Here is a 12,916-nt window from a genome sequence, read left to right as displayed (position 1 = left end):
ATTCTGACCTGTTCTTTCTAATGTGTAGAAAACGAATATGCCTGATGTTGGGTTTTCTCCACCATTTCCAAAGCCTCTCCTTATGAGATCATTTTAATTTTAATCAAGTTTTCAGAAAAACTCGTGCTCCATTTGGACAGGGCCTGATTCCAGGAAATGGGGCAATTTATTTTAATCTCATCAGTTTCACTTACAAAAATTCGGAAATCTAGTTCAGCCTTTCAAATTTAAACTTCCACAAAGTTTAAATTTACTCTACCACCAAAGTAAACCTTTTGCTCGTGTTGTCTCTAAAGTGGTTTAAAAAAAGAGAATGGTTGCGGCTTGGAGGCACTAAATGTCAGGCTTATTTTGGTTTTTCGTTTGTTTGTTTTTAATCTATTGAAATATCTACTACCAAAAGACTTAAAATGGACAGATTGATGATGATGATGATAGATAGATGATAGATGATTTACTGATAGATAGACAGACAGACAAATCATCCATAAGAAAATGATGCTTGTTAATAGTCTTGAAAGCAAGACTTACTGTGAGGAAGGAATTACTGCTTGGGACTTTAACTTCCTGTATGGAAAGCAATTATTCTCACCATATATCAGAGAAAAAGATAGTAGTTAATTCAAAAATAAACACAGTTTTATGTGAACCCAGAACGGAAACACTCAGTAACAAGCTGATGGATTGATCTGAGTTGAGTGAATTCTTCTAGCTTGTGACTTGGTAACACTGAGTGAAACTCCCCCGTGGTTCCAGCTGCCTGAGTTGCCTATCCAAATCTCATTCCCACCCCCGAACCCAGATCTTGGCTCCCCTTCATTTTCTAAAGCTCTTTTCTATCTTCATTTTGCATTAGAATCATCTAGGGCATTTCTCAAAAATACAGAGTCCCCAGTATGAGCTACTAGGCTCCTCCAAGTGATTGTAACATGGACCAAGGTTGAAAATCACCTTTCTGACTCCCTGTTTATTCTAGCTCTTCCTGGACCCCTTTTTCTCCTATTCAGCATGCCACCAATATCTCTGGTTTTAGAATACTAGAATTCAATAACTAGATATTTGTAAAGTGTTTTCTTTCTTTTGCCTGTGTTGTTGGAATGTATCTCTCCTGTTATATTTTTTGGAATGATATGCTTGTATTCATGAAATTGTTGTGGTTTCAGTAAGTGCATTATCCTGTTCAGCTTCTATGCTTTCTGTAAAGTCATACACCAAAATGGCTGATACTTTTTTTTTTTTTTTTTGAGACGGAGTCTTGCTGTGTCACCCAGGCTGGAGTGCAATGGCCAGATCTCGGCTCACTGCAAGCTCCGCCTCCCGGGTTCACGCCATTCTCCTGCCTCAGCCTCCCGAGTAGCTGGGACTACAGGCACCCGCCACCTCGCCCGGCTAGTTTTTTTTTTTTTTGTATTTTTTATTAGAGACGGGGTTTCACCATGTTAGCCAGGATGGTCTCGATCTCCTGACCTCGTGATCCGCCCGTCTCGGCCTCCCAAAGTGCTGGGATTACAGGCTTGAGCCACCGCGCCCGGCCTATGGCTGATACTTACATACATTTATTTTGTACCTAGCACTGTCTAAACACTTTATCTAAATTCCTTCAATCATCACAACATCCTGGAGTTAGGCACTATTATTATACCCCCATTTTCAAATGAGGAACTTGGGCCACAGATAAGTTAATTAATTCACCCACGGTCACAGAGCAGACACCTTCGAGCCTAAGTTTTCTAGGTTCTTACTTGCAATATCATTCTGCCTCTCTGCTCTGTATTTTGTATCTTTATTCAAACCTTTTCAGAACACAAAACACAGCAAAGTAAATAGCTTCACTAATGAAGATAGAATTAAAAGGCTTCCATCTTCTTGGTTTGTGAACAAACTGTAACATGGCTTGTTTTTCTTTTGTCCACAAACAGGCAAATCGGTTAAGATTATCAGATAGAGAAATGATATAATTGTGAACCTCTTGGTGCTTTTGGCAGAAATTAAAGATCACTCACAATTTCTAATAGTCCTGCACCGTGGCCAGAGGTGGCTTTGGTGGTGAAAGTTTGCACAGTAGATAGTTTAATGTGTCATTGTTTTCAACCATTGATTTTTAAAGCATCAAATTATTCTAGTCATGTATTACAGACTCTCTATCCCATGTGTAGAAAGGAAAAAAAGAGAGAAGAAAACAATGATCCAAACCCACTATACATAAATACCTGCATTCACCTCTTCTCTCAGTAAACATTTATTCAGCATTAACTACTTACTGGTCATTGTGTTGGATGCTTGTAGGAATACAAATATGTAGGAGACACCTCTGATCACCGATGCTCTGAAATACTGACTGACTTCATGCAACAATTCAAAATCCACAGAAGCTGAGTCCCACTGCTTGCCCAGAATGGTGCAAGGTGCTTCTCTCTGATTCATGGGAGTCCTCTGAGCTGCTTGGTTTTATGGACAATAGAACAGGATAGAACATCCTCCAAGTGGCAGACTAAGAAAGGCTAATGATACAGACATTGCTGGAATTGAAGTTAGATGCAGCGAGAATTCATCAAAATCTTTTAGGCAGAACCAAAACTATTCCATTAACGTTTAAATTAAATTGGTGTCTAGAGATAAACTATCCTTTCACTGTACTCTTCATTAGAAATGAGAGAGAGAAACTCTACCAGTAATTAGTGATAATTGCTTATACTAAGCTATTTGAGTGCAATTATGTTTATTAAATTATCTCCAAGTACACCTATGGAAAATGCTGCTGCTTTATGCTGTTCATCAGGCATTAATACCCAAGTTATAGGATTGATAGCTGAAAATAAAAAACTAACATCCTGAGGCTTTAGCTTTGCTAAACTTAAAACCCACCTATCTATAGCTAATATCTCCACAAGGTTTTTCTTTCATTTATTTATTTGTTAAATATTTATTCAATGAGACTTTGGAGCTCTTGACATGCTTTTAAATATTTTCCTTTTTCCTGCTTTTGCCTTAGTGTACTATTTGCAGTTATAAAACAATTTCATACAATGAAAGCCCTTTTTCCTATAAATGAATAACTGCTGTATTTCCTAAACCCTCTTTAATTAAGGACTAAAACTATAGCTCGAATTATAATATCATGCAATGAGAAATAACCTTTTAGTAACTTAGTATATACAGAATAATGAGCAAATGTTTTATACTTTTTAAAAGTGACCCCAGAAACCCACTTAAATCAACATGGGAGATGCTTTCCTGAATTTCTGATTAATGTCGCACTTATCTCTGGAGACAAAGATACTAGTGATTAATAAAACAGACAGCAAAGTTGTATTTTTTTTAAAGTTCTGGCAACTTACCATTTTCAAATGCTGAAATTCATCTGAGGATTAATGATGAAGAAGGTTTGTGAGGCAGTTTTAGCTTGCACATTTTGCAGGGTAGAGTTAACAAGAAAGGAACTAATCTCCAAAATGGGAGAAAGGAGTCAAAAACAGAAAGATCATAAATTCACTGAGGCCCGTGTACTTAGTTTGCAGAATGGCCCAACATCTGAGATTTTCCTGTCATTGGCTGGGATTTATTGAGGTTTTACAGTTGGAGCATAAATTATGTCACATCATTTAGATTATACCAGTGATGCATTTTGTATTCATTCATCAAACTTTAAATATCACTGCAAACCCACAAGAGCTGTCCCCAGCCTTGCCAGACCACAGCCATTTTGCAGCAGGGCATCTGATATTGCACACAGTGTACGTCCTTGTCTTATACACTCTGTGACCACAGAAACCAAAAGATAAAATAATAATGAATTTTAATCCTCACCTTTCCTATCAAAGGTCTATAATGCATAAGTATTCCAGGAACTAGGTTGGTTAACGCAAGCTTATAAAAATGCATGAGCAGGAAATTTACCAAAATCAGGAAGTAAACTTCCTTAGAGGGGTTTGTATTATAAAGTTGGATGAAAAATTTGCTCAAATGGAAAGAAGTTTAAAATACGTGTTGAGTGTGGGACGATAGTGATAGCCAGAGCTCTGTTAAATGGTATATTTTTATCTGGAGAAGGCTTTTAAAGGTATAATGCTTAACAGAGCTGGGCTACAAACATGGAAAATCTCTGAGGCTCCTCCAACTATACCGTGATCCCACCATCTTGGTCTGGTCATATGTCACTCATGCCCAGATTTGGGCCACTGTTTCCTTCCCGCCTCCAGTTTATCGTTTATGTGGTCATCCTATAGCCTGCTGTGAGGCAAGTATTTCTAAAATACCATTTATTAAATAGCAGTGGCTCCCCCTTGTTTATCATAGATCCCCAACTGGTCTTTCAAAGTTTTCGTTATCTTCCCTGCTCCATAAGCATGTGTCTCCATATTCCTCCCAGGGAAAAGCCATCTACTCAGTCAGCTAATTTGTAGTGTGTGTACATCATGCCATACTGAATTCCTGCATCTGTCTGTGCCTGTGCATATGCTGTTACCTCAACCTGGAAGATCACATCTTCTTCCAGCCTCCTATTTCCAGCCTTCCCTTATGGTACAGCGCAGCTTCTTAGGATGTTTGCATCTCAGCTGTTCTTTTCTCTTTCCCAGCTCCTGCTGCTTTCTAGCACAAGCCTAAGCACCCAACCTTCTTAATGCTTCACGTGACTTAATTGTTCGTTACTTCCTGTAGAGAAAGAACTGTGTCTGACATATCCTTTGTGTCTCTCAGCATAAATACCATGCTGAGAACAGAGAAAATGTAAAATGCTTGTTTGATTGAAGCCCATATGTAATACATCACGTTTTTTACTTTACAAACCTATACAAAGAATTCAGTCACTTCTAATTAATTCTGTATGTACTGTGTTCTATAAAAACATTTCTGTAGACCGGGTGCAGTGGCTCACGCCTGTAATCCCAGCACTTTGGGAGGCTGAGGCAGGCCGATCACAAAGTCGAGAGATCGAGACCATCCTGGCCAGCATGGTGAAACCCCGTATCTACTAAAAATACAAAAATTAGCTGGGCATGATGGTGCGTGCCTGTAGTCCCAGCTACTTGGGAGGCTGAAGCAAGAGAATTGCTTGAACCTGGGAAGCGGAAGTTGCAGTGAGCTGAGATCACACCACTGCACTCCAGTCTGGCAACAGAGCAAGACTCCATCTCCAAAAAATAAAAATAAAAATAGAAATAAATAAAAAATTTAAATAAAAATAAAAATAAAAAGTCTGTAACATGAAGACAGCTTGAATTTGTGAAGATGGCCCAGGTGCCATCATACGGATGCCCCCTAATCCTCCGGACTTACAGAATCACCTTGTTCTTCAACATTTGCATTTCAATAGCTCAGCACCCATCCCATAAATGATGGGAAACAGCATCACCACCAAAGTGTCCAGGGATTCTAGGGAAGATAATATTTCTCTAAGTCATATCTTACTCTTATTCCTTGCCTCTGTAGAATGTCCCATTTCATACGTATTTCCCCTCTTACTAGTTTTGCTTTTCATCTTCTACTAACCTAAATAAGCGTAGTTTCCCCTTCTTGATTTTCACAGATACTGTTACATGCAATCGTTTTACGTAGAGGTATTTAATTTAACATTTTGTAGAGAGAAGGCAGGAAAGTAGTAACATCACAAAGCATAGAGGATGATTTGAAATTTGGTCTCAGCCTTAGATACCTCTGAGTCATTCTCACAATTTCCATCATTCCCGCTTGCGGGGATTTCTCACTGACTTTCTTCTTCCATCTCCTGACTGCCAGCTAGCTTGCTGTCCCTCTCTCTGTCTTCACATGTCCTTCTTAACAAGCTGCTCCCTGGTACTTTACAATCCTATGGTCCCCCACCCCTCCCCCTACCTTACTGTGCAGAGCAGTTCCTAATCCTCCCAGACCACTTTCCCTTTCTACAATGAGAAGGTTGTCAATCAGCACAATCAGTCAACACTGTCCTCTCATTGCGATGAACTCTGCCATCAGCTTGAAAATATTGTGTTACCTTAATACATAAATGATTCACCAATCCTTAATAATTTAGGGGAAAAATTAATATATATGTTATATAATTTTGCTGATGCTTTCTTCTGTGCTTTTCATTATTTTAGGTGCCTGGAGCTAATAGGCAACTACTTATTTGCAGAATTATATTAGACTGTTGAGTCAAATTTTCATTTATATAAATGTTCCTCATTTTCCCTTAAGCTTGAATTTTCCTGATAATTAACACACGGATTCTCCCCAACTTTCAAATGCACTGCATAACAAAAACTTAACTTTAAAGTATTTATTACAAGACGTTATCTGCAAAAGATGCTTGGTAGTGGGGTTTGGTTTGTCTTGGTCCATCCCAGTCATTAAAGAGGTGAATGGTTCTTCATTTTCTAATGTAGATGTTTCTTTGACTAATCAGAAAGACTTGGTAGGTAGGTGAAGGAAGAGGAAAGAAAAGATATTATACACTATTGATCAGGAGGTATGGTAGAACCCTTCCAGGTCAAGTGCAGGATGACAACCTCAGTCACTACATACTGAGAATTTCAGGGTTGGGGGACAAAATCAGATAGTAGAGGGACTTGAGAAAGCTGCCAGGAAATAATTAGTGAGATATGAAGCAGAAGATTCCAGAACTAGTTGCCAGAATTGAGCTGGAGCAGGCCATTGAGGTATAGCAGTTGAAACCTCACTAATATTTGCAGGGCCCAAGACTAGGGTACAGGAGCAAGCCCTCACCGTTGGTCTAGATACTTAAAAGCTGCAATAAATCAAACTGGCAAACTACAAAATAAAAGATGTTTTATTCTGTTACCTTAATAAATATACCTTCCTAATGACTTACAAGGCCATATTTGAATTTAAAATTCTCATACTCCTCAGAGTTCTACATTAACATGTGGACGTGCAGAGAGAACTGGTCCAGGCTCCCAGCTCCCCAGAACGTCTCTTTCTTCTTTCCCCAGCTCAGGTCAGAAGGGAAAATGGGTTTGCACATGCCTGGGAATAACCCAGCCTCATATCCAAATGCCTGGGAATAACCCAACCTTCATATCCAAATGCCATCCATACCCTCTATAAGTAGCTACTCCTTGGCTGTCTGGGCCTACAGGTGCACACACAAGTAATATCTGCCTCAGGACAACACACCCGGGGGAGGTGCCCACCCAGGCTTTGAAAGGTAGCTTGGGACTGTTTGGACAGGGGATTCTGAGGTGCTTGGGTCCCTGGAGCACAGTGTAGAAGGGGGTCGTGTCTCCTCAACCCTGAGCTCTCCTTGCCCTTTGAGAGTGGAGCACAGCAGGAGAAAGCCAGAACTGGAGGGTTAGGGTGAGGGCTAGAGCCCCTCTTGCCCAAATTTAATAGCAAGAGGCATTATATATATGTTATATAATTTTGGTATATTATATGGCAGTGTAAATTTTCTACCTAGCCAGAAAGCCTAGTTGAGTCAAAGAAACTGGGCATTAGGGTGGAAGGCAGACGTCCCAAGTAAATCACCTAGAAGATAACCTGAAGCCGGCCACCTCTATTGTTCCCCTCCAACTGGTTACAGTCAGCTGTACTCCAGTCAATCTTTAGTCTGCATAAAGAGTGTCACTTCAGAATCCATCACTCATTCCTTATCCCCCAAAACCTGTCTCTTGCATGGTTCTTACCGAGTCCTCCACCAAAAGAGTGCCATTCATTGTGCTTCCTCAGCAGGGATGAGGACATACAATGGCAAGAATCACCTGCAGAGAGTGAAGCAATGGTCTACAAGATGTACGCCAGGTTGACACCAGAGCGGGATCTACAGGATGCATGAGCTTTCTCTGGAGAGTGTCTGAAATTCCTGGGGGAAGAATTACAAAGGCCGATTTCCCTGTTGTGCAGGAGGGAGGCTCAATAAATATCAGTTTGGCATTAAAGGGAAGGATGTCTTTAAGCATCTCAGGACAATACCAATTGTTGGAACAACAGGAACTCCCATACACTCCTGGTGGGGGTATCAATTGGTCTAGCTCTTTTAGAAAGCAGTCTGGTATTGTTTAATAAAGTAGAACACACAGATTCTCCAGAACCCACCAGTTACACTCCTGATATACATACATGCACCAAGGACATGTACAAGAATGCTCATAGCAACATTACTAACAAGTATCATTCAACAAGAGATTGGATATCTAATATCACTCAACAAGACATTGGATAGATCAATCTTGGCATAACCATGAACAAAATACTATATAGTAGTAAAAATGAATAAACTACTGCAACATAAACATCATGGCTATATCTCACAAACATACTATTGTGTGAAAGAAGTCAGACACAAAAGAATACATATTGTAACTTCCATTTATATAGAGTTCAAAAACAAGCAAAATTAAATTATATCAGCAGAGGTTAGAAGAGTTGGAAATAGCTGGGCATGGTGGCTCATGCCTGTAATCCTAAGGCCAAGGTGGGAGGATCACTTCAGCCCAGGAGTTTGAGATCAGCCTGGACAACATAATGAGATCCCATTTGTACAAAAATAAAAATAAAATAAAATAAATTAGCCAAGCATGACAGAACACACTTTAATCCTAGCTACTTGAGAGGCTGGGACAGGAGGATCACTTGGGGACAGGAGTTCAAGGTTACAGTGAGCTATGATCACACTACTGCACTCCAGCCTGGGCAACCAAATGAGACTTTCTCTCACAAAATAAAAATAAACAATAAAAAGAGTTAGAAATAATTTGGGAATACAATCTCAGGCAAAATAACATTATTTTTTGTACCTTCTCAGTTTTGATTATGAATTTAGCTCACTTTTTCTCATTTCCTTTCTATAGTAGCAGAAAAGCAGTTGTTCAAAGGAGCAAATAATGAATCTACTTTTCCACCCAAATGAGGGTCATATGTTAGAAATGGAAACTTGGAAAATAAACACAGCAAACCATGGTGCCTTTTAAAAGTTAAAATCAACACAATCAGGAAAATTTGGTGAAACTCCATAGCAAAGAAAACTATCTGCTTTCCCCTGGCTTTTTCTTTTCAGGGTGTTGATTGTCTTTCCTGTTGGGTTTGATTTTACTATGAAAAATTTCAAAACATGAAACTGGATCTCTGGGAAACAGAGAACATCAAGAAAACGAGAGACCAGGCTGCTTCCTCCTGTACCTGCCTTCCAGTAATGTGTAATTTTTCTCAAGAAAATTAACAACCTCAATTTGAAATTGAGACTAATTAAAAGCCCTTTGGAAAGTCAGGATGGATTTTCTCTCTTCCTGGAATAGAGATGCACCAGCAACCAGGCGTTTCAGGAAGGAATTGCTAAGAGTGAAAAGCCAAAGGCCACCACCCAGTGTGAGCCAGAAGAAATTTGGGAGGCAGGAATGTGAAAGCAGCAGTTCTATTCTCATGGGCAAATGAATCCGTCAGAGAGTATCAGGGAAAAGATGGTGACCGCATTTTAAATCGTTCTAGTGAGCCATAGTCTGTTACATCGTGCTCGCCATCCACATCTTTGCCTATAGACGTGAATACCCTTTCCTCAATATAGAAATGGAATAGATTCAAAATGGAAATGGAAAGAGAAGGCAGTTTTAAGATCCTCTAGGATTTGGAGCCAGTATGTAGTGATTGTGTAAATTTGCTGATAACTGGGCAGGCAAATAAATGGGAAGCACCAGAGTGTTCCAGAGTACCATGTATTTGGGTTTTCATTGGGTTTTAATCCTCACTCTACTGTTTAGCTGTGTGACCTCGGTTACTTAACCTCTCAACTTACAGATAGTTTCTTCATCTGTAAAATAGAAATATTAGTACCTACCCGACAGGGTAATTGTGAGAATTAAATTACGAAAAGCACTCAGTGTAGATGCTGGCACATAACAAATATTCAGTATATATTAGCCATTTGCTAGATCATGCAATATGTAGCATAGATCACCAATCTTTTTTTAAGATATGATCAATCTTAAAAGCAAAAATAGTCAAAGCATAAGTGTAAGCAGGGAGCACTGAAATTGCTTTGCAGTCAATCTGTTCATAATACAAGCAAAGTATTCATTAAATAAAAGGAACGGTCTCCTTACTTAGCCCTCAGTGGCTGGGCGCAGTAGCTCACACCTGTAATCCCAGCACTGTGGGAGGCCAAGGCAGGCAGATCACCTGGGGTCAAGAGTTTGAGACCAGCCTGGCCAACATGATGAAATTTTTATGTATTTTTAGTCTCTAAAATACAAAATTAACTTGGTAAAAATACAAAAATTAGCTTGGTGAGGTGGTGAGAACCTGTTATCCCAGCTACTCAGGAGGCTGAGGTAGGAGAATCGCTTGAATCCTGGAGGCAGAGGTTGCAGTGAGCCGAGATCGTGCCACTGCACTCCAGCCTGGGATATAAAGCGAGACTCCATCTTGGAAGAAAAAAGAAGAAGAAAGAAGAAGGAGGAGGAGGGAGAGAGGAAGAAGAAGCCCTCAGCTGAGAAGCAGCTTTGAAATTCCCAAAGGCAAGGGTTACAATATACAGAGCTTAGATTAATACATCTTTTGATATTTCTTATCTATTTCTCAGAAAATAGAGAAAAACTAAGAATGGGTGTGAGGTGTCAGAGTGAGTGGCAGAGTTAACAAAAGTATAGAGAACAGAAAAGACTTTTGCTGATTTGACTAAAATAAATTATCACAAAAGTAACACAGTGACCCTTGCCGAGATGTTTGTGAGGCCTCAACACCACCAGGGAGGAAGAGAAACAACACAGCCCCGTGGGAAGGGAACAGTGGAAAAGCAGAAATGGCTCCCCTTGTACCAAATACCCACCGCATGCTTGTAATTTAGGGGCAATTCATTAATGAGACTGGGAGGAGGGCAGAACTGCAAGAACTTCAAAAGCAGAAGAGGATTGCTTGTGGTGAAAACAAAGATTGCTCCACCACCATACACATTTAAGGAGTATTACTAAGTCATTATTTAACCATCAATTATCAATAATGTTTGAGAAGAGAAAATAGGAGCTCCATGGTTGCCAATCATAAGTTGAAGTATGGTGGTTTTTGCTAGTTTACATCTAGTTGAATGTGTTATAATGATTCCGTCCTAGGATGTAATCTAGGATGACTCGATTACACAGATACTGGTAGAGGAAGTTCAAGGCAGAGTAGCTGATTTGAAATAGAGTTTATTCCCACTCCCCAGGAGAAGCATCTTACAGAGCAGCCGTTCTCAAAGTGTGGAATGTCAGCATCCTCTGGGAACTTGATAGAAATGTAGAATCCCAGGCCCCACCCCGAACCTACTGAATCAAAAGCTAATCCTTGTTTGAGCAAGTCTTCCATGGGATTCTGAAGCACACTGAAGTTTGAAAACCATGTGTATTAGTTCATTTTCACACTGTCATTAAGAAATACCTGAGACTGGGTAAGTTATAAAGGAAAGAGGTGTAATTGACTCACAGCTCTGCATGGCTGGGGAGGCCTCAGGAAACTCTGAATCACGGCAGAAGGGGAAACATGTACCTTCTTCAAAAGGTGGCAGAAGAGAGAGAGCGAGTGAAGAAGGAACTGTCAAACACTTATAAAACCATCAGATCTTGTGAGAACCGCATGGGGGAAACCAACCTGATGATCCAATCACCTCCCTCCCTCAACACATGGAGATTACAATTTGAGATGAGATTTGGGTGGGGACACAGAGCCAAACCATATCGCCATGAATATAGATGATACATTAGCAGCAAAGTGTGGTGGCAGTATTGTGAGCTCTTCAGCAGAGGGCTTGGACTCAAAACCTATCTCAGGTGTTGTGAGTGAATCTGTTCAAGGTACTCAAACTATTAAAGGGATGATAAACTTGTAAAGTTGTTGCGTCAGTCTGTTTTCACACTGCTAAAAAGAAATACCTGAGACTGGGTAATTTAAGAAGGAAAGGGTTTTAACTAAGTCACAGTTCCACATGACTGGGGAGGCCTCTGGAAATTTACGATCATGGCGGAAGGTGAAGGGGAAGCAAGGACCTTCTTTACATGGTGGCAGGAGAGAGAAGTACCAGCAGGGGAAATGCCAGATGCTTTTAAAACCATCAGACCTCATGAGAACTCACTCACTGTCATCAGAACAGCATGGGGGAATCTGCCCCCATGATTCAATCACCTCCTTCCTTTGACACATGGGGATTATAATTAGAGATAAGATTATGTGGGTGGGGACACAAAGCCAAACCATGCCAGTTGTTGTGAAGAAAAGATAATGTATGTTAAATGTAGTGCTGATAGAAACTGATTAATATATGTTTGCTATTATTTTCATTGGTGAACAAAAAAATGCAGACTTCCAATAATACAAATTTCTCACGGCCATACAATGTCCATTGAACTATGGTTTTGTTTGGACCCAAAAGAGACAGCATTGATGGAGATTATCTTTTAACTGGAACATGAAGGCCAGTTACATTTAAAGTAATTACTGATATTTAGGAACTAATAGCTTCTATCTTACATTATGCATTCTACTTATTTGTTGTTTCTTTTTCTGTTTCTTGTTTGTGTTTTATTAATTCTTGTCATTTAAATATTTCCCCTCTACTAGTTTGGAAGTTTTTGCATACTTCTATTTGTTTAGTGGCAATCCTAGAAATTACAACATGCATAATTAGCTTACTGATGTCTACAGTTAATCATTGCACTTACCCTTTGTCCACAAAATATGAGGGTTTATGAACATTTTACCTTCAACTATCTCTGCTAATTAACTATACAGTTGTTTCAGTTACTCAGTGCCCCTTTCCATTAGGTCCATTTATTAAGGCCCCCTTCTGGTGACACTTTTTGGAGGGGAAGTGTGTATTTCTGCCATAATAATCATAAGGCTTTGCCATGTACTTGGCTTTGGCCAATTGATTGTGAGTAGCAGTGATGTATACCATATTCAAGCAAAGCAGTAGGAGCCTGATTTGGTTCAGCCTTTGCTTGATTGCCTCTGCCAG

General features: G+C 39.8%; 1 protein-coding gene across 2 annotated transcripts in view; it reads left to right on the top strand.

Moving 5' to 3' along the window:
- Positions 1–12,916, top strand: part of LOC106994212 (uncharacterized) — a 395,709-nt gene that overhangs the window by 312,238 nt on the left and 70,555 nt on the right. The window lies entirely within an intron of this gene.

This window comes from Macaca mulatta, chromosome 17, assembly GCF_049350105.2.
Source record: "Macaca mulatta isolate MMU2019108-1 chromosome 17, T2T-MMU8v2.0, whole genome shotgun sequence".
Classification (NCBI taxonomy): Eukaryota; Metazoa; Chordata; class Mammalia; order Primates; family Cercopithecidae; genus Macaca; species Macaca mulatta.
The sequence above is the reverse complement of the archived record's forward strand: the minus strand, read 5'-3'. Positions and strand labels throughout refer to the sequence as shown.